The sequence below is a fragment of the Ursus americanus genome, chromosome 31, assembly GCF_024610735.1.
Source record: "Ursus americanus isolate L20-20 chromosome 31, mUrsAme1.1.p, whole genome shotgun sequence".
Taxonomy (NCBI): domain Eukaryota; kingdom Metazoa; phylum Chordata; class Mammalia; order Carnivora; family Ursidae; genus Ursus; species Ursus americanus.
The window spans coordinates 36043632-36066588 of record NC_142157.1 but is presented as its reverse complement, the minus strand read 5'-3'; the positions used below and the strand labels follow the sequence as shown (position 1 = coordinate 36066588).

Here is a 22957-nt window from a genome sequence, read left to right as displayed (position 1 = left end):
TCCCACAAACAAGTAATCTTGACGTCATGCCACACGATCTCTTAATTACTGACCTAACATGCACTGTTTTTCAAAAGTCCTACACCTGGAAAGAGGGCTTACTGATCTCCACCTTGTTTAAGCAGCACAAAAGGTACAAAGCATCAAAATCAGACTTTATCAAACGTCTGAATCTAAAATAAGGGCAGAGTACAATGATGCAACACTGACAATAGTTCAATAAATAACAAAACTACCTTTTCATTACTCATTCAAGAGACCAAAACCACCCTAAGACTTAAACCATTTAAACTACTGCTTCCAGGAATGGCCAAAGAGCAGGTCTCTAGGTTTTAAAGAGAAATATGAAAGGGGGGGGGGGGTGGGTGGGGAATTCACCACTAAAACAAAGCATTTGCCAGCATAAGACCTAGGAGTTTGAAAACCTGATAGTGTTCAGAGGCAGCCTTCACAAAGCCTTCCTGAGCTCAACAAAAGGACTTATTTCCCTGGTTTGATTTCATCTCTGGATGTGAAAAGGCAAAGAGATGAAATCAAAGGGCCCTCCCTCCTGTCCTGTGGTCTCTATGCTAGAAGAACATTTTCAATTTCACCTGCCAAAGCTACACCTAAAAGTTTAATCAATCTTATTAAACACTTGAGAGAGTATGGTTCCTTTTCCCACATACCAGAAATGTCTGTTTCATAAATAAACATTCACTAAGGTGGGGGGGGTTCCCATTTAGGACCTCCCCTGGCATTCAGCCGTCACTTCTCCTTAGTCCCCTCCAAGTTGTGACAACTCCTCAGTCTTTCCTCATCTTTTCTCTGCACTTTCCAAGAGTGCTGGTTACTGCTTCTGTCACACAAACCTGGGCCACCTCGCTATGAAAGCAAGGAAGCCAGTGAGCATGCCTGCGGTCGCAGTTCAGAAGCAACAGGAAAGAAAAGGAAGGGCTCCCGTGGCTACAGATGGACAACATGCAGAACATAAAAAAATGAACCAGTAACAAACACATTAGAACCCACACACCTCACTGGTCACCTCTGGAGGTTCTCAGGATACCAACTCACTTTTCTGAAGATTTCTAAAGGCGTCTAGACTAGCCTGTCTTTCCTGGAAAACCACTGCAGCATAACCAAGTAACTGGTCAGGGCGAGCTGCTCTCTATACAGGAGCCACAATTAATAAACAGTGAAAGACCAAATTAGAAAATCAAACTATGTGCAACATCCAATGAAATAACAAAGCAATAACCACTGATGTCTGTTAAAGCCTGGTGGAGAGCTGACGGAGAACATCGTAATGGTTGGATCAGATGGACACTAAAGCGACTTTTCAATCCCATCAAAAAAGTGGAAGAACTAGGTGTTGCACTCTTCTTCATGTGAATGCTTTCCGTAGGAAAGGCACAGTGGGACTCTGAAGAATTGGGTGCTTGCTTGGTAAACATGGAACCTACCATTTATCAAAAAAAGAACCTGTAGTTAATCAAACCTCTAGATCAGACCCCAATTAAAAGGAAATTCTGGGGCAATACATGTTAAATCACACCAACACAAAGCCATTAGCTAAATCCAAAATGTGGGGCATTCTAGAAGACAGATGACCTCATTTCTGCAGCAAACTCTAGACATGGAAAAATGGGAGAGATTTTTATTGCTACAAAATACAAAAGCTTTAACCAAATAACCTTATGTAATGTGAGAACTCTATCTGGATTGAAATAAATTAACTTTAGAATGACATTTTTGACAGGAAAAATTGACTGTTGCCTAGGTGATAAAGGATATTATAGAATGATTATTAATTCCATTGGGTGCAATCTAGGTGCTGTGTCTGTTTAAAGGTCTTATCTGGGAGACATGTAAACTAAAAGACTATAGATGACATTGTATACCCGGAATTTGCTTTAAAATATACTAACAATTTTTTTGGTAAATTTAAGAGAAGAAACAAAAATACAAGAGTGCAGCAAGTGGCTGGCAGTTGAAGCCAGATGACAGGCAGGGCACACAGACGGCTGCTCCAATACCCACCCTCTCTACTTCTGTGGTTAAAAATTCCCACAATAAAAAGTAAAAAGAAAAATCTGACTAGGACACAGTACAAACACCCATCTAAAACTTCACACACTTATTGTTATTTAAAATCTGTGCTTGGTAATGAAATGATACAAAAATATGTAAACTATTTCACAAACCGTGTTCACGGCAGCTTTAACAAAAAATAAAAATATTTAATTACAGAAAAGTAGAAACTATTTAAAATATTCAGAGATTACTTTACATTAAAAAAGCAGGATATAAGACTGTGGACAAGATAATTATAGCTATGTTCCAAAAATTCACATAACTAACCATGAATATTTACAAGTAAATACACCAGACAAATTAACATGTGTGACTTAGGGTTAAAACACCAGGACAGGGGCGCCTGGGTGGTTCAGTCGGCGAAGCGTCTGCCTTCGGCTCAGTCATGATCCCAGGGTCCTGGGATTGAGCCCCACATAGGGCTCCCTGCTCAGCGAGGAGTCTGCTTCTCCCTCTGCCACTCCCCCCAGTCATTCTCTCAATCTCTCTCATAAATAAAATCTTTAAAAAATGCAAAAAATATATATATAAACTATGTGTTTTTAAAAAACACCAGGATAATGTTTTATTTTGTTTCATTTCTGTAGTCTCAATTTTTTGAATACCTTAACTGTTTTATAATCACATGTACTTAATAAAACTCATCTGGCTTGCTGGATCCATGTTTACCAAGCAAGTACCCAATCCTTCAGAGTCCCACCACACCTTTCCTACAGAAAGCATTAGGCACTGATCCAGCAGGCAAAGCATCCAGGTCCCTTCCCAATGGGTTATCAATACAGATTAATAAAACTGCCAATTGGCTGTCACAGCATTTTCTTGTGAAAATGCATAACTCAGTCATGTTCTCTAAGACAGAGGGTCTCAAAGGGTGGCCTGGGCCTGTCAGGGGTCCCAAAGACCTTCCCAGGGCCCAAAGGTCACACCAATTATCACGACAATGCTCAGATGCTGTTTCCCTTTGCCACTCATTCTCGCCTCGTAAACTGCTGTGGAGTTCTGGTGCAGTTACAAAGAAGAATGGCCAAGGTTCTATGAAAAGACTATTTAAACACTCCTCGCTTTTCAAACTATGTATTTGTGTAAGGTCAGATTTCCTTCTTATCCTTAAACCAAAATAACATATCAGTAACAGATCAAATGCAGAAACAGAGAAGAACCCACCTGAGAAGTCTACTAGACACTGATAAAAATACAAAACAATGCTATTCTACTCATTAAATTATCTCTTGGTTTGGAAAAGATTGTTACCTTTTCATAACCAATGTTATTTATAGTACATGTAATGGCTTTATTATTGTCAAAGAAAAATATCTTTTTAAATGTGAGTCTTAATTTTTAATACAAATACACAGATAAGCCCTATAAACTAAAGTTCTTAAAGATCTTCGATAATGTTTCAAAGTGCAAAGAGGTCCCAAGACCACAGTGTTTGAGAATCACCAAGAGAAGACAAAACTGGTCCTGATGTACAGATGTCCGGTGTTCATGGAGAGGAGACACCCTATGTTCACAGACTGGAAGACATGCTATTCTGATGGCAACACTCCCCACATCTACAGAGTCGATGCAATCCCTATCAAAATCCCACCTGCCTTTTCTGCAGAAATTGATGATCTGATCCTAAAATTCCTATGGAAATGCAAGGGACCCAGAAGAGCCAAATAATCTTGCAAAGGAAAAGTTGGAAGACTAACACTTCCTTATTTCAAAACTTACTACGAAACTACAGCAATTAAAGACAGTGTGGTACTGGCATAGGAGAGACATACAGATCAACAGACAGAATTGAGAGTCCAGAAATAAACCCTCACATTTATGGTCAGTTAATTTTCAAATGGGTGCCAAGACCATTCAATGGAGAGAGAAAACTCTTTTCAACAAATGGTGCCGGAACAACTGAATATATACATGCAAAAGAATGAAGGCGGACCTCTGTATCACTCTATATATAAAAATTAATTCAAAATGGATCAAACACCTAAGTATCGGGCACCTGGCTGGCTCAGTGGGTGGAGCGGTACCTCCTGATCGCAGGGTTTTGAGTTCGAGCCCCGCGTTGGGTACAGAGATTACTAAAAAGTAAAATAAAGCCCCCCCCCCAAAAAACACCTAAATATAAAAGCTAGAACCACAAAATTCAGAAGAAAACATAGAAGTAAATCTTCGTGAGCCTGGATCAGGCAATGTTTTCTTAGACAGGACACCGAAAGCACAAGCAACAGAAGAAAAAATAAATTCGTTTTCATCAAAATTAAAAACTTTCAGGCTTCAAAGCACACCACCAACAAAGTGAAAAGATAACCCAGAGAATAGAAGAAAATATTGGAAAATTACATACCTCATAAGGGAAATGTGTGTGTGTGTGTATATATATATAGAGAGAGAGAGAGAGAGAGAGAGAGTGTGTGTGTGTGTGTGTTCCTAAAACTCAATTGTAAGAGACAAGTAAAAAACAGGCAGAGTCTGAATTGACATTTTCCCAAAGAAGACATACAAATGGCCAATAAGCACATGAAAAGAAGCTCATCATCATTAGTCATTAGGGAAATGCAAATCAAAACACAAAATACCACTTCAAACTCACTGGAATGGATATAATCAAAAAGACAAACAAGTGTTGGCAAGGATGTAAAGAACTGGAATCTTACATTGCTGGTGGGAATGTAAAATGGCACAGCCACTTCGGTAAACAGCTGCTGATGTTGAACACAAAGTTACATGACCCAGCAATCCCACACCTAGGTACACACGCAAGAGGGCAGAAAGCATATATCATCACCAAAACTTGTACATGAGTATTCATAGCAACATAATAGCCAAAAAAGTGGAAATAACTCAAATAGTAAACTATCAGAGATTAAGATCCTTCTTTTCATACATGTGCTTGGCATACTTTCAGTCGATCTGTGAATAACGACAGAATCATAATTTGAGAATCTGATCATTTCTAAAACAATCAAAATAAAGACATCATTCTCCTAAACATGAATATTTTTTTCCTGCTTACAAAAGGGTGGTGTGTGAACATACATGATTTGTCTGCGTATCAGAAATCCAAAAAGGGAAAGAATTAGCATTTGGATCTCTGTTATGCAATGATTACTCTAAGTGCTTTACAGGTCACTGAATCCATTTCAATTCTTACTGAGGTCTCCTGCCCACTTAGCAGACTGGGAAAATGAGTTCAGAGAGCTAGTGAAGTCCAGTGAGCCGATCGATATGCACACATATAATTTCTGCTCTTCGGCTCTCTCTGCCCACAGAGGAATTCAGCAGTGCAGGCAGCTCACCCTGTCAATCCACGCCAATGGGCACGTCCACTGTGACAGGACCTCAAAGCACTTGCAGTTTCCTCAGCTGGTCTTCATTCCTTCTTCCCCTCTATGGGGATAATTCATATTGCACCAGTGCAGAGATTATGATTTCAGCATTTAAAATAAGCACTTTTTAAAAAACCAACAGGGTACCTAAATATAAGCCAAATACTTCATCTTTTTACACAACAACAGTGACCTGATTCAATGCCAAAAGAAAAACCTGCTGTGTTGAGAGATGATTTGTTGTACCTTACTGGGGAACTGTTAAGTGTACAGATCATTTTTTTGCTTTATCAGTTGACCCTGAAATGTAAACATTTCATATGAGATGAGATTCTACTATATGGGGGCCAAATATAAGACCTCTTTTCTCAGCCTAAACAAACATTCTTCTGAAGTCAGGAAGTCTCCACTTCTACAGACCACCCTCCACTCTCTATATTCACCCAGCCATTCAATACTTCCCTGTCTTTCATAGCACATTCTATTCTCCTTGCCTGGAACATTCCTCCCTCTTTGAAAGCTTCCTTCCCATTCCTCTCTCTCTCCTCCTCCATGTATTCACAGCTTTCTCTACTCTTCAAGGTATTGACCACATCTGTGCTTCTCCCCTACTATCCTGAGTCTCTTTAAGGAATCCATGTGCTTCATCTCCTTACTTATAGGATACAGCCAAAATATGTATCCCACCAATGGTATGTTACAATTTACCTCCAAGAGAGTCCTTTTGTCAGTAGCACTCATAAACCGGTGGTTTAGCTGCAGTGTTGTCTAAACACTCTGCTTCTGTATTTGCATCCACAAAATGAGAGAGAAGTCAAGTTTGCTGAGGTATCTTCTAACTCCACTAGTCTGCAGTTGGGAGCAAGGAGTTCAGGGACAGAGCCTAAGCAAAGGAACTGGACAGTACAAGATGCTACCATACAGACATGCCTTCTAAGAACTCCCACATTACTGCTAGGACTGTTTTACAAAAAACAGTAAATGAATATTCAACTAGAGAAGTAAACATAGTTTTATCCAATTATAGAAAACAGGCAGTTGAGAACTTTTGAGACTGCCCTAATTAAGTACTATATGATTCCCTTTGAGAATCAATTAGAAAAGCCAAAATCTGTTACTTGCAATGTCTAAACATACTATGTAGAAAGACAGTTTACCTACCAGACCTCTGAAACTAAAACTCACCAAAAAACCAGAAATGGGCAAAGAAGCTAAACCAAATCATTAAAGCACAACCATAGCATTTGGGATTTGGAAGGGCATTTGTTAATAACACTAATTTTCTTTTAGGAACTCAATATGCACACCTGTAAATGGAGGTATAAAAAAATAAAATACCATAACAGGAATTACAGTTCCTCATTCACTAGCCTTATGCTGCAGGTTGCACGGCTGTCTGCATCACTCGATGATATTTAAAATGCATATTCCTGTCTTAGGGCAGATTAGTCAATGTACCTTCCCCAGCACCTTTCAAAGATCATATATTCAACTGAATCTGTAGGCTTGAAGAGTGGGAACATTTACAGAGCAACAGACAGCTGTTTCCAGGAGAGCAGTTACCCGGTTTTCTCAGACTCGGTATCTCCATGATAGCTCATTTTTTCCACAGAGCATTCTCCCAATCACTGTGGCACTCAAAGACAAAGACCAACAAAAGAAAGGAATCCAACCCGTATAGAGTGGTTGTTCAACTACACATTTAAACTGGCACCCAGTAGGGAAACAGTCCTAAACAGACGCTGCCAATAAGCTTCCAGATTAATTTTTTAAATTTCCTTTTCCACATGTACACCTGGGCTTCTACTGAAAGAGACGGCAGTGGGAAAAGGTAACTTATTTTTTACAGTTCACTCTGATTCTGCTCCTAGAGAGGGCATAAAATCAGACACAGACACTTATTTCTCAAATACGATTGGAAACGTACCTACATGAGAAGTAAACCCCAAAAGTTACATTTAAAAATTTTCCCACTAATTACTTTTTAGAGATTTATTTAGAAATTCCACACACACAATGAGAAAGGTCCATTCCAGCTTTATGCATAAACTGGTTCATGGCAGGACGCCTGGCTGGGTCAGTCAGCAAAGCGTCGACACTTGATTTCAGCTCAGATCATGATCTCGGGGTTGTGAGATGGAGCCCTACATTGGGCTCCCCGCTGGGCATGAAGTCTGCTTAAGATTTTCTTTCTCTCCCTCTCCCTCTGCCTCTCCCCCGACTACCTCAAAAAAAAAAAAAAAAAGGTTCATGACATGTTATCTCACGCTAAAGAGGTCAATTATTTGAAAAGATCGTTTTAGCTGGAATTCTTATTAAAATACAATACAAAACGAAGAGAGAGTTTAGGTCATCTCATTATAACCCTCTGCTTACAAGCATTTTTGACAAACTCCAAACAACCAGTCCAATATTTGGTTATAAGGAAGTCTCGATAAAATATTATTTGAAACAAATGAAACAAAATGAAGAGGTGATAAAATTGTCTGAAGTCCGGAACTATATATAAAGTGGTTCACTTAAAAAAAAGTTAAATTTAAGAAAAACCAACACAACAAACAAAAATCTGTAAACCTAACACGGACAGACTACTTTCACTTCTTCACCCTGTAACAGACATGTGGTTTTCAAGATGTTAAATTTTTTAAAAAGCTTTACTTTGGGAAAAGGTACTTCTGATCTATGTTAATCAATAGCCAATTAATCAAAACAAAGCAAGAATATCCTGAATACGTAACATTTCTCCAAATGAAGGGCAATGAAATTCAGCAAGTCATGAAAACATTCCCAAGGGTGTGCAGGGCTCTAAGTCAGGAGCTGATAAAGTCAGTAGTGATAAAGATGACAACTGGGGTGCCTGGGTGGCTCAGTTGGTCAAGCGTCTGCCTTCAGCTCCAGTCATGATCCAAGTGTTCTGGGATCAAGTCCCACATCGGTCTCCCTGCTGAGCTTCTCCCTCTCCCTCTGCTGCTCCCCCTGCCATGCTCTCTCTGTCAAATAAATAAAATCTTTAAAAAAAAATGACAACTTACATTCCCCAAATCTTCACTACAGACCTACAAACATTGCCTAAAATCCTGTTATGTGAACAGGCAAATCGTCTTCCTTAAGAACTAAAAACCATGGGGTGCCTGGGTGGCTCAGTTGGTTAAGTGTCTGACTCTGGATTTCAGCTCAGGATCATGATCTCAGGGTCCTGGGACGGAGCCCCACATCAGACTCTGCGCTCAGCAGGGAGTCTGTCTGAGGATTCTCTCTCCCTCTCCCCTCTGCCCCTCCCCTGCTCATGCTGTCTTGCTGTCTCTCTCTCTCTCTCTCTCTCAAATAAACAAGTCTTTAAAAAAAAGTTAAAAGATATTTAACAGCTTTCTGGGGCGCCTGGGTGGCAGAGCGGTTGAGCATCTGCCTTCGGCTCAGGGCGTGATCCCAGCGATCTGGGATCGAGCCCCACATCAGGCTCTTCCGCTATGAGCCTGCTTCTTCCTCTCCCACTCCCCCCCCCCCCGCTTGTGTTCCCTTTCTCGCTGGCTGTCTCTATCTCTGTCGAATAAATAAATAAAATCTTAAAAAAAAAAAGATATTTAACAGCTTTCTAAGTGGTGATAAAATACGCCTTATTTCAAAGACCTACATTAATGTGCATCCCTCCTTTCTTGAATTTAGTATTCCTAATATGTATTTCTTAGCACTTTGGTTAAAGAGAAGGAAACACTCTAACAATTATAATCCTACATAGCTCTTGAAAGTCAGACCTCGTAAGTCAAGGCTAGGGACCCAAATACGGCCTGAACATAAGACAACTTGAAAAAACTTCATGAAAATGACCAAGTTTTTCTCAGTAGTTTCTACATCAAAGAAGGTTTGGAGTGGGACGCCTGGGTGGCTCAGTTGGTTAAGCATCTGCTTTTGGCTCAGGTCATCATCTCAGGGTCCTGCAATGGAGTACCATATCCATGGGGAGTCTGCTTCTCCCTCTCCCTCCGTCCCTCCCCCAGCTCATGCTCTCTCTACCATTCACGCTCTCACACTCTTGATCTCTCTCAAATAAATCAGTCTTTAAAACAAAAAGGTTTGGAGAAAAAAAAAACAGCATATTAACACTATCTGTGGTCTGGATCCCATTTCCTCCTCTCTTCCTGTCTCTTCACGTCTTCCTCCCATCACTGTTCGAACATGTCTCACCTAGTCTGTCTCCAAAGACAGAAAACAAAAGGGAGATGAGTGGAAAGGTCAGAGAAGGAGGGACAGGGAAGGACAAAAGTGAGGGGCTAGAGGCCTCCTAGGCAGGATGTAGCCTCTCCAAGGACACAGTTCTGCCAGGATGGCCAACTGCCTGCTTGCTAGTAAGAAGTACCCCATGGCCTCCGCACACTCTCTTCCTCAGCTTTGGGCAACACTTAACTCACACTTCCCTGCTTTCCTCCCCCTTCTCATCTGCCATGGATGCTCTTCCTCCAGACTAAGTGCAGTAAAAGCTCTCTTGCCCTATGTGATTGGAAGTAACTGTGAATTAAAGTAGATAATTCCAAAAACCCATACATGAATCCTTAACCACTTTAACTTGTATATGCTCCTTCACTTGGGTTTTTTTCTTAGACTGAGCCAGTCTATCAAAGCCTTCTTTTCTTCTCCACAAAAACCATAACGCATCACCTAAGACTTTCACTTTGTCTCTTTAAAGTACAACTTACTTTAAAAATGTGAATGGTACAGTCCTTCTAGAACAATTAACCTCCAATTTTTTATAATTGTCTTATCCACAGACCTAAGTTAATAGTTTCCTTAGTGACTGGTTTTTACTGAGACGCTCCAAAGTTTTCAAATTAGTTTTCCTATAAATGTCTTTGCACTATTTTTATCAGTTTGTATTAGTTAAATCGTATAATTGCAGTAAGGAGTACAACTGCCCTGAACGAGTTTGGGAACGCACTGAACTGGCTTTTGTAAGCCAACAACTTAACTGGCAGGTAGGGAAAGAGGGCAGCAGGGAGCAGTCAGCAGCAGCAGGGCGCAGGCCCACAGGCCACTAGAATCCCACCAGGCAGGGCTCCCACCTCACTGGGCCTGAGCTGTGCTCCCCTGCACTCCGTGTTCATGGCTTCAGTGAACACCACAGGCTGAGCATCAGTGTAACTAAGCAAATATCTGCTGAACATTTTTGGACCTATAGACTCCTCAAAATCAATTGTTTAAAAAAATCCATTCCCACCACCCTTCTCATTTAAGACAGACAAAAACTGACAATTCCTCCATCTCAAGAGAGAGTATCATCTACCCAGCTGCCCAAACCAGAAACCTACAAATACATTTTTAACCTCTTCCTCTCAAACAAGCCTACATCTATCTCCTGATCTCTATTACTGATAAACTGCTCAGATAACCATCATCTTTCAACCAAATTACTACCCCAACTTCTTAAGTTCTTCGCCGATGACCTTTCTGAAACAGGAGACTGTCTCCCACCCTGTGGTTTACATCCCCGAAGGCCTGCACTTGGGACTCCCCATCTTCCCCACTGCTGGGTTGCAAACCCTTCATACCCAGTGACAGAGCATGTCAAAAGCACACTGTCTCTCCAATGGTGGGAGGCCAAGAAAGTCAACCTTCTCAGCCACTGTGTTCCTGACATAGTACCTAACAGAGTAAAATCTCAGCAAACCAGTGTTTGTTTAGTCACTGTCTTTCATGCAATAAACACGTGGGAGGAAATTCTTGGTATTTAAAATGATGATTCCAAGTAAAAGCCTCTGTTGCTGCATACTGCAAATAATGTGTTAACGTGGGAAAAGGCAGTATTTTTAGGTTGGGGCAAAATTACTGTGGGTTCATTTTCATTTCATTTCATTTCAGATACTCTCTAGATTACGTATGTATGTGTGCATATGTGTGTATTTGGAATCTAAGCATATAGAAGAGTTAAATACATTGGGGCGCCTGGGTGGCGCAGCTGTTGGGCGTCTGCCTTCGGCTCGGGGCGTGATCCCGGCGTTATGGGATCAAGCCCCACATCAGGCTCCTCCGCTATGAGCCTGCTTCTTCCTCTCCCACTCCCCCTGCTTGTGTTCCCTCTCTCGCTGGCTGTCTCTATCTCTGTCGAATAAATAAATAAAATCTTAAGAAAAAAAAAAAAGAAGAGTTAAATACAAAGTGATATTGACAACAAAAAATTACATTTAATTATCAAAATAACAATAAATCCGTGAAGTTCCTACATGGCAAACCACTAAAACTATTACTTGTATTGAAGGTAAAAGTCAAAGATCTTTCTGAAAATCTGCTGAGAGCTGAGTCCTTCCCCTGGAAAAACAGACATATTCCAGAAATGCTAAACGCAGACTCAGAAGTTCAAGGATCCGGGGCTCCTGGGTGGCTCAGTCGTTAAGTGTCTGCCTTCGGCTCAGGGCATGATCCCAGGTCCCTGGGATCGAGCCCCACATCGGGCTCCTCCGCTGGAAGCCTGCTTCTTCCTCTCCCACTTCCCCTGCTTGTGTTCCCTCTCTCACTGGCTGTCTCTCTGTCAAATAAATAAAATCTTTAAAAAAAAAAAAAAAAGAAGAGGAAGAAGAAGTTCAAGGATTTCCCCCCCCCCCCAGTCCACCTTTAGAACAACAAGCTGGGCATCTGAGGAGGAGGTCAAGAGCAGGGGCTCGAGGCGCACCAAACACCCTGACTCCCCACTAACCAAGTAGTGATGCTGGGCACTCCCATCTTACCTGCTGTGAGCGTGTTCAGGGCAGGTACAGCACAGAGCACGATTAAACCAATGCAGATGTTACTAATTACTAGGCAGCCAGGGGCCAGACCTGGGCAGCCAGGAAGCACCACACTGACTCACAAAGTAGCAGCCAGAGCCGAAGACCAGGGCTCAAATGCCAGGTATGACAACCAAACATGCTTTCACATTTCCCAACATGACTGTGCAAACAGATAATACTGAAATGCAATGAATACCACCTAACATGAAGTGTTCCTTATAAAAGTGACACTACTCTTAAAAAAGAATTTAAGTTCCATAGTTACAAGTTCAAAAATATATACTACTTGAGATAATATTTCAGTCTGATATACCAAATGACATGTATCCTAGGCATAATACCATCTCCATTTTAGAAATAACTGGATCACGACTCCTCAGTCAGTTAAGATTATAGTTCAACAGATGAACCTAATAACACCATAAAAGTTTCAAGCAAACAAAGTCAGCATCGGCTCCAGTAATTCTGAATGATCGTTCAAAGAGGTAAATGAACTTTTCTTAGTCTTGGGGTGTGGGGTACCCGACCCCAATGACACGCACTATAAAAAGTACTATTAAAACTTTCAGGTTAAAATCAGCATTTCTGAAGCTTAGCTGGGCTGTGTGGCATAGGCCACAGATACATCAGGTTACTTGGACCTAACGCATACATAGAACACCTAAACTTTCCAAGAGCTGGGTCCTGTTTGCAATGGACTTAGAAGAAAGAAACTAGATGGACCCCATCTTCTGCTCTTCATCATGTGCTGTAAAGCAAACTGTCTCCAGGCCTCAGTTTTCCAAACAGCAAAACAGGTGTTCTGAAAAACAAAAACAAGCAAGGATTTTGGGTCCTCTGAATTCCAAGCCAAATATATTGCTGAGGGTGAGAACTGTGGCAATCTGCATTCACTTCTCACATTTTGTAGGCAAGCTACAGGCTGTGAGAATCTGAAGTCACTGCACACAGCAGGAAGCAAGCAAAAATAGTTATTGAGGATGGTAAAACTGAAGGCCAGGAAAGGCAGTACAGTGCTCACCCAAGTTGCCCTCTCTCAGGTCTGAGCTCCTCTTTACGAAAAGGCGAGGAGTATGAACACAGGTGTGCTTCCAAAGCCTGAACATGGAGCCCTGCCCCAGCAGCATAGATGCCAAGGTCTAAAACGGTCTGTGTGGTTTCAGAAGGAAACCACGAATTTATAGGAATTTCTCAAACAATATGTAAGACAATACGTAAACTGCCGTTTTAATATATGATACAAATTGGAAGACCTATTAGTGCCTTCCAAAGTTGATTAAAGCCAGTTAAATTAAATAAAATGGGAAACGATATCCTCACTTTTCTTAAAATAAATTTTACTTCCACGTTTTTAAAGATACTATTTAATAGCAGCTTTAAGATTCTGCTTTAAAAAAAAAAAAAAAGTAGGGGCGCCTGGGTGGCACAGCGGTTAAGTGTCTGCCTTCGGCTCAGGGCGTGATCCCGGCGTTCTGGGATCGAGCCCCACATCAGGCTCCTCCGCTGGGATCCTGCTTCTTCCTCTCCCACTCCCCCTGCTTGTGTTCCTTCTCTCGCTGGCTGTCTCTATCTCTGTCGGATGAATAAACAAAATCTTTAAAAAAGAAACAAAAACATAAAACACCAACCTGAAATTCTGTAGCATACATAAAATTAACGCTTTTATCAATTTCAGTTTTTCTTTTGAAATCCCACTGTTAAGAAGCATCTTACTGAGCTCTGTAATCACAGCGCGATGCAGGACTTCGAGAGGACACCAAAGGCACAGCCCTCCTTCACCTGCTAACCAGCCGCCAGTCTGCACTCACTTTATACTTCTGTGGGCTTCAGTTTCTGAGGCGTTAGAGCTCCAAAATCCTAGGACTACAACTGCAGTTACACTTTTTCTGACAGTTATCTTCAGATCTCAGTTAATAAAATAAAGTAGACCAAAACTCGGTTTTAATGACTGTCCTATTCCAAAGTGTTACTACACTCACACAGAACATTGTATGAATAGTGTAAAGAACGAAAGCTTTCCCTCTCAGTCTTGTAAATTCACAGTGAACAATGGTGCTGATGAAAACAAAATTCTCCGTGCAACTGGATTAAGGCTGATTAAATGTACTATAATTATTATTAAACACTTGGTAAGTACATTGTTTACAAGTTTTCGATAAACTTACCTAACCACACCAACACACCAAAATGTAAATTGGAAGTTAATGATCCAGCTTTTATTTGCTCTGCTCATAAAATCACCTAGTAATGCAATTTGCGGCCATATAATGACCCCCGGAAAACATCTGACCTATGACTTTTTACCTTGAGCTGTAATCTTGCATTTTCATGAAAAACTTGTAGTGAGTTAACAGATCCAAAATCTCCACAGTGACAAGCACACTCTCAATATTCTGAACTCCAAAGGAAAAGTGCCAAGAATGTCCCCGGGTCTGAAATGACTAAAACTTACGGTCATTTAGGACCTCAAGGCACTCTTGTGCAGGAAGATACTTCACTCTGAAGTGGAGTTTCACCAGGTCACAAAGACTCAAATTCTGCACACCTGGCTGCTTCTGGGGTTTTGTGTGGCGAATGTATTTTCTTTTCTTTTCTTTTTTTTTAAGATTTTATTCATTTACGTGAGAGAGCACTAGGCAGAGCAGCAGGCAGAGGGAGAAGCAGGCTCCCCCCTGAGCAGGGACCTGATGCAGGGGCTCGATCCCAGGACCCTGGGATCATGACCTGAGCCGGAGGCAGACCCTTCACTGACTGAGCCACCCAAGGGCTCACAAATATATTTTCTTCCCCCTAGTCCATTCACCCCTAGGGTTAACTCTCCTGCACAGAGGCCTGAAAGGTAATGATTTCAGCAGAAGAAATGGAAACACATCAACATATACAAAGAAGTGTGAAGAGCTGTGAGCACAACAACTACTACTGTGAACTACTATAGCCATTTTGACCTTTGGTCTTCACTGATGGTCCCCACCCCCTACTTAAGGTGTGAAAAAGAAAATATTGCTGATTCATCAGTTACTCATTTGTACAACGGTCTGTACTCAAGTGACCTGTTGAAGGGAAACGGGAAACAGCATTAGAGTCTGAGAACAAGAATCACTGGAGATATGGATATTAGTCAAAAAGGAACATGGAACTTCCAATAATCCCAAGGAAAGTTTCATCCAAAAAGGTTTCCACACTAAACTTCAGCGCTAAACGACAACCAGCATACTATCAATTATTTGAATGTGTTTACCTCCTAAAAACACAAGTAAAGAGAAAATGGTTTTGCATTCTAAATGCCTCAATTTTAAAAGGTAACTTTCCACAGGGGCTTCAAGTCTACTTTCCAAGGTTCCTGCTCTTCTATGACTCTGCAGAGCTGGGAAAAGCCAGACAATGGATTACGTACTGCACACTCTGTAGAAATATATACATACATATGGTAAAGCAGACATTACACAGACAGTAAGATTAAAGAATGAAATAGAGATAATGCAATCAACAAAGAGAGATGTTCAGAAAGTAGTCTAAGGACAGGTTTTAAAGGACACGACATTTTCAGGGAAAAAAAATATTTGAAAGGGGGTGTTTAACAAGTCCAGAGAGCTATAATCAACTTGTAAATTAAGGCAACTTGTAAATCTATCAAATTGGTCACTATGTTTTTATTTTTATATTTTGAGCTTTGACAATAAAACAAAGCTTTCTGAAATCTGAAAACAGAATGTTCTCATTTTTCAGCAACGTTTCTAAAAAAGGAATCTGTCAATTAGTCCACCTTAATAAAAGCTGAAATAACAAATACACTTTACAACTGATAAATACTAGCAAATTTAAGAGCTATTTTTCTACTGTTTTAAACATTCTGTATAATACAAGTAAAAGAGTTTCTAAGCAAGCTATTCTTCATTTAGGCCAGGACTTGGCCTCTTTCCCTGGGATGACCACAAGCGTTAAACACCAGGACCCTCCACCTCGGGGTCAAGTGAGTTATCACCCGTCAGTGTGTACCCCTTCCTTCCTCTCCATGCCACTCTCCATAAAGCAGAATAATCACTTAAAAAGGCCATTCTGGTCATGTAATTCTCCTGCTGAAAACCCTCCAAGTGCTTTCCACTGTTCTGAAGATACAGAGCAAAATTCTCACCTATACTGAGACATTTTACATCCTGTATGATCCCGCTGTTACCTTGACTGGCTCTTCTTTACTGAGCCGTGTTCAGATTACTCCTCCAAATCCCTGTGCTCAGAATCGCTGACACTCACCCTGTTTGCCTAGCAGGCTGACTCTGCCCCACCACACTCTTCCTTAGGGAGCCTTCTGACCTCTTAAGGCCTACAAGGCCAGCACAATGTACGGCTCTCATATGTGGTTACGTGGTCATCTACCTGCCTCCGTAGACCGTGAGCTCCAAAAAGGAGGGCAATCCATCCCTTCTGCTCACCATTAAAACCCTAGGATTTATTCATGAATTATTTAGTGAATACTCTACCACTGAAAGGTCTGGGTTCCTGTCAATGAACAAAATAGAAACCCTCAACCTCACAGAGTTAATTCGAGCCCCAGAAGGCAGACCGTACATAAAGTCTGGAAATTACATGGTATGTTATAATGTAATAAGAGCTGCAAAGAAAAATAAGGCAGGGAAGGGAGATGAGAGGGCCTGCCGCAGGACGTGCTACAGTAATACAACTACAATATAATACAACTCCCACTCGAGGGTGTGTGGTGCTGAGAGCCATCAACAAGTTCTGTGGATTGAAGCTTCAAGAATCCAAATGCCTGTCTGCTTTACTTTAAACAAAACAATGCACTTTCCTAAGCCTTTCTAGACCACAAGCCTTAGAGAAAAGTTCTGGCATCATTTGTCTTTGTACTGCTAGCTAGTAGCTTACTGATCAAAAACACCTGCTCAAGGAAGGCATGAACCCTTGTCTTTCCTCTCAATGGCTTTCATCTCTACCAGACCCTGTAGCAAGGACTCTCCACGGGGAATGAAAAATGGAAAAATCCACTGAGATTTAAAAATCCATTTTCACTACTGTAATTGATTTGTTTTAGGTTAATATAATCTGCTTTAATTTTAAAGCCAAAGAAACATGTTATTAAAAGCGGGCAAGTTTTGAAAGACTGAGAAAGAGTACAATCTAGGTCACATGATTAAATGATAAATGACTCCATCCAAAACGCGGCACACACTAGGTATCGCTATCAAATCACTAACATTTTGTATATTTTGTATAACGGTGCGCTTTCTATTGCACTCATTTCAAGTGAAGATTTTTATGTTTACGAAGGCATGCAACTGTACAATCTGCAAATGATTTCCCTACAACCAAAATGAGAGGTGTCTTTAGACATGCCTTTTTCCATCTAGTTGAACAAAGTTTACTAAACATCTACAGATGGTCCCCAACTTACGATGGTTTGACTTACAATTTTTCAACTTCACAATGGTGCAAAAGCGATACACATTCAGTGGAAACCGTACCTCAAATTTTGAATTTCAATCTTGCCCCAGCTAGCAAGCTCCCTCCCAGTCAGCCCCACGATCACAGAGGTAACAACCGGTAAACTGACAACCGCCCTACACCCATTTGGCCATTCTGTCACTTTCAGTACAGTATTCAATGAATGACATGAGTTACTCAACACTTCATAAACAAATAGGCTTTGTGTTAGATGACTTTGCCCTAACTGCAGGCTAATGCAAGTGTTCTGAGCATGTTTACAGTAACAAGGCTAAGCTATGATATTCAAAGTTAGGTGTATATAACCCACTTTCAACTCAACAATATTTTCAACCTACAGAAGGTGTACCGGGACGTAACCCCATCACAACTCGAGGAAGATCTGTCTAGGGTACCCGGACCTAAGCTGGGCAAAGGCCTTACAAACAAAAAAGGATCTCACCCACAAGGAGCTCACGTTCGTTCATTAGGTGCTGTGCCTGAGGTGTTATGGAAACAGAGAAGCACTAAGTACAACCTTAGAAATCAAGCCAAGGATTCCTGAAGGTCTCTGCAAATACCTTTATAAAGACGGATTAAAGAGCGAAGTTTAAAAAAAAAAAAAGACATTCAATTTCAGGCAAAGAACTATGGGGAGCAAAGGCAACACCACCTGCAACTCCACAGTTCTGAGGCAGAGGCAGTGGTCAGTTTAGGTCAAAGGAAGGTGGCCCAGCCAGGAAGGAGGAGGCAGAATTGCCAAGGCCCCAGGGCGCTTCTCATTTAGACAGGGGACAGTCACTGAGGGTTTTTTTTTAAAAGGACCTAACAATCAGGATATGCCTGCAAAGCAACCTCTGGCCTAGTGTGACTAAAATGGTGTGTTGTAAATAAAAGAGACACTTTATTTTTATCACACAAATAAATACTATTCTAATTTGTAAGTTTTCAAGCCCATATGTTTGCATATCAGCTTTCATAAAGAACATTTTCAGTGAAGACTAAGTCTCATCTCAATGATTATTAAACTCTAAAAATTAAGTAGCATGCTTTCAAATTTGAGTTAAATATGACATGTCCTTAGTGTCATACAATGCACTCCATGACCTAGGACTCTGGAAGTAGGGAGAACACTGAAGAAAAAAACCGAACCGTGACAGAAGACCCGAAAGTGGTGGCATCACTCACATGCAGCCCTTACTAACTAAGCCATGAGAGCTTCACCAGAAAAATGGTGAAAAGACAGTTTACGAAAGTATTAAAGGGACAAAAGGGGCTTTAGGGTGGGGGAAGATAAAAAGGGAAGGAAACATGAGCCGACTTAATACTTGTCTTCCCTGTTCCTGAGGTTAAAGACATTAACACGCAGGGAAAATAAAGTGTTGAAGTATTAGTAAAAAAAAAAAAAAAATTCCACATTTAAGTTACCACCCTTCTAATAAGAGAACCCAAGGGCTTTCCACTTTACAATTCCATATTCCTATAAAGAAATTCATTTTCTAATCCGGAGAACTCCAGAAGTAGTCGCTCCAGGGATATCAACAAGTGCAACAATTAGCAGCAAACAGACTGAACTGAACTAAAATCAGATCTGGTGAGTTGCGTGCTCTCAGAAGGCAGTGCCTCATTTACTGCGGACTCTAAAATTAGCTCTTACAGAAAAGAGAACTCTTTACAGGAATAAAGTTTTACAAAACAGCATAAGCAACAATGCCCAGCAACAGTGTCTGTTTTTAACAATGTATTTTCCATAAAAACAACTTCAGTGTTTGTTTTCTTCTGTCCATTAGAAAAAGGTTGAGTCAATGGCATTACAGGAGAAATTACAAGAATATACGGAGATTTTCTTGCCTTTACCTATCTGAAAAAATCCTTATGTACGAGAACTCTGTAAGAGTACAACCATGGGTTATGAAAACATATCTAAAACTTGTGCCTTTAACATAAGGACACTAACAAATGGAATTTAAAGTAACATATATCTATACAGCTTTTAACAATCTCCAGGGACCATCATAAAGATAGCACATGTTACTAAAATTAGAAGACCTAAATAATAATCCTACTTATCAGTATGGAAAGTATGAACTCCAGCATGACACTGAAATAACAGTGGAAGGAGTCTGTCAGCCACTTCCCACTTAGTAACATGGACCTCAAGTCTCCCACTACAAAAATCTGTAAATACTGTTGCAAACCCACTTACAGTCCTGGGGCTCCTTGAAGGCACTGCTTATCGTATGACTGTTAACGAGTTGGTGCTCCCAACTTGCACTTCGCATTTTAGAGTATGTTTTATGATATGTGAAGGCTGTTTCACAAATACAAGTGACTAGAGTGTTTAAATATGTATTTGTCAAAATTTGTGCTTATTTGTGGAAATCATATTAAGTTCAATAAATTCTCCAACTTCCAACTTTTTTTAAAGCACAATCCCTAAGAACCCTAAATAAAATCAAATACCTCTCTCAATTTGCTGCCATTTAATTTCAGCTACTGTTCTACAAAACCCATTAAATGAATGCTAACACTCACATTATCATCCGTTTTCTCTCTGGCTCCCACTCAAACATAGTGTAATTCCTTTCTCAAAATACACATTTTATCCTCACAACCTGCTTTCTCTGCCCAAATACATGTGATCAAGCAAAAACAAAACCCCCAAAACAAAAACTGTCTAGCAAATTAAAACTGACAATCACAGAAAGAATACCGAAAACAGGAATGAGGTATAAGTAAGGAGGTTTTCAAGTCTTAATAAGAAATTCAGCAATAAAAATAAACAGTAAAAACAGCCAACATCAACTTGGTTATGATAGCCCTGTGAGGCTGACATTACTAACCCCTTTTAGAGACGAAGAAAGTGAAGCACCAAGAGAATAAGTCACTTCTAATCAATAAGAAGCCACACCATTCTTTCAGGTAAATAAGTCAACTCACATTAATGTTTCAAAATACAGAATGAAATTTATTTCTAACCAAAGGCAAGTTTCAAAGGGAAGTACACAAATCAACTTTATGGTTGAATAATAAACTTGATGCATTTAGCAACCCAAGCAAACTTGAGTCAAGAGATCACTCACAGCTTGATTTATAAAACTGCCTCTCCGTATACTAAATACAGAGGAAAGTTGAAAAGCCGCAACCATTTCAACTTCTGTAAATTACCCCGACTGTAAATTAGAGGGAGCCAGGCAGGTGGGGAAGTATGGAAATTGCACATTGCACAGGCAGCGCACCAGAGAAGGGAACATCCCTCTTCCCCTCCCCCCTTTTGCAAACGACAACTTAGCACCTATTTCAAGTGAATTTTAAATTCTTAACACAACTCAAGAGACCAGCTAAATATTACAAAAGGAAAAAAAACTTTCAAAAGGAAAAATAACTTGTATACTTACAATATTCGTCCTCAAGCTGACATTAACTTTTTTTAAAACCCTCACACTTACCAACTAACTTCCCTGCAGGAAAATCCTTCTGTTCCCTCAATCATCCAAAACTTCAAACTTCCACTTAAGATTAGGACAAATTACACTGCAGCCAGGAGACGGTCTCGAACGCTTAAGAACTACCGTACAGGTCATCTTCTCATTACATCTCATCCAAAATTAAAGGCCATCTCACATAAAAATAAGGAGAAATCAAGATGCAGTACAAAACTGCGCTGAAATCTAAGTTTACGTTCTGATTGGACATGACTGAGACGCAGGTGGTAGGAGACTGCTGACCTGTCCTTTTCACCACCGTGGATCCTGGTCCTACTTCGAACACAAGGCATCCTTACATTTTTTTTTCTAATTCCTTACAACCCGCCTCTGCTCCAGCCTACCGAGAGGAGAACGGGAGCTCCCCAGACACACCCGGAGCAACAAGATCCCCACTTCCTGGTCCCAGTGACCCCGTCCCTCCCCGCTCCGCCGGCCGGCGGGCCCGGTCCCAGGGCGGAGGGCAGGGCGAGGCCTCCGCAGTGCGGGCCGGACGGCGGCGCGGCCCGGCCCGAGACCCCGGCCCTGCCCCCGCCCATACCCCCCGACACCGCCCGGCCCCCCGGCGCCCCGGCCCGCCCCGCACTCGGGCCCTGCACCGCCGGCCGCCCTCCACCCGGCGCGGCCCTCGCCGGCGCGGCCCTCGCCACCGCGGCCCTGCCCGTCGCCCGGCCCCGTCCGGCCCGCACTCCGCCCGCCGCGTCCTCCGGGAAGATGGCGGCCCGTGACAGGCGGGCGCGACGCGGGTCCGAGGCGGCGGCCCGGCACGGAGAGAGGAGCGGAAGGGACCGAGGGGCCCGCCCGCCGCCCGCCGCGCTCACCTGTCAGCAGCGCCGCCGCCGCCCGGCCGCCGACCGCCGCAGCCCCGGTGCCCGGCGACCGCGCCACACGCGGACGGGCCGAGAGGGAGGGGCGGGGAGGGCGCGGCCGGCCCGGACGAGCGGCGGGGGCGGCGCGGCGCGGGCTGGCGGCGGGCGGCGGCGGCTCCTTCCCGTTTCGGGCCCGAAAATGTCTCAACCTCGCGACTCCGGCGCCCCAACGCTCCTTCCCGTTCGGATGAGAACACACAGCTCCCGCTTCCGGGGCTCGGCGGAAGTCCCGCCTGGCGCGCCCGCGCACCCGCGCGCTCGCGTACTCACCGGCCCGGCCTGCCGACTGGCGCTCTGCGCCCCGGAGAGCCTCACGTCATGGCGGCGTGGCGTCCCAATTGGCTGCGCGCGGCACCCGGCCCGCCCCTCTGCTTCCCGGCCTTTCCGTGCGCGCGCCCCTCCCGGCGGCACTTGTGATTGGCGCGGGCGCGCACGCAACCCCGCCCCGTCCCTCGCACGCTTCCCGGCCCCGCCCCGCCGTCCCCACCGCCCCCGCTGCGACTTGAGCGGGCAGCGCCGCCGCGGCGTAGGGCGACACCCTCCCGGCTCCCAGATAGCGGTGTGCCAGCCGCTGCCGCCCCCTCCCCCGGCCCCAGGGACCCTACCCTCTGCCTCCTTCACCCCGGGACAGCGACACACACACTCCAGACCCCTGCCCTCCATCCTCGGGACCCCTTCCACCAGGGCAGAGACGCTCCTAGCCCTGAGCAGTCCTGGGCCACGGCAGAGGTTGGGTCCGGGAGAACCCCCGCCCCCGGGCGCGCCCAGGGCAGGCGGCTTTGGGGTCAGCGCCCTTGGCGGTGGCCGCCGTGGTCGCAGGGGACGCTGAAGATCTGTCCACCTCCTTGAAGCTTGCTGCCTGGTTTCCTGTATGTCTGCTCCTACTGAGTATTGATTATACAGACATATATTTGAATTGGTCCCAGTGGCAGGCGTTAACACCCGTTTCTGGGTCATTGTGCCCAGACCCATCCCTGCACCTGTGCCTCTTGTGGGTCCTACTGACTGGGTTCAAA

The 22957-nt window shown here is 42.9% G+C and overlaps 1 protein-coding gene across 1 annotated transcript in view; it reads right to left on the bottom strand.

The window, feature by feature from the left end:
• LARP4B (La ribonucleoprotein 4B) overlaps positions 1-22167 on the bottom strand; it is an 88747-nt gene extending 66580 nt beyond the window's left edge. The window contains exon 1 of the mRNA XM_045812965.2: positions 21894-22167. The gene's annotated coding sequence lies outside the window, so the exon portion shown is untranslated. The remainder of the gene's footprint in view (positions 1-21893) is intronic.
• Positions 22168-22957: the final 790 nt, after the last annotated feature.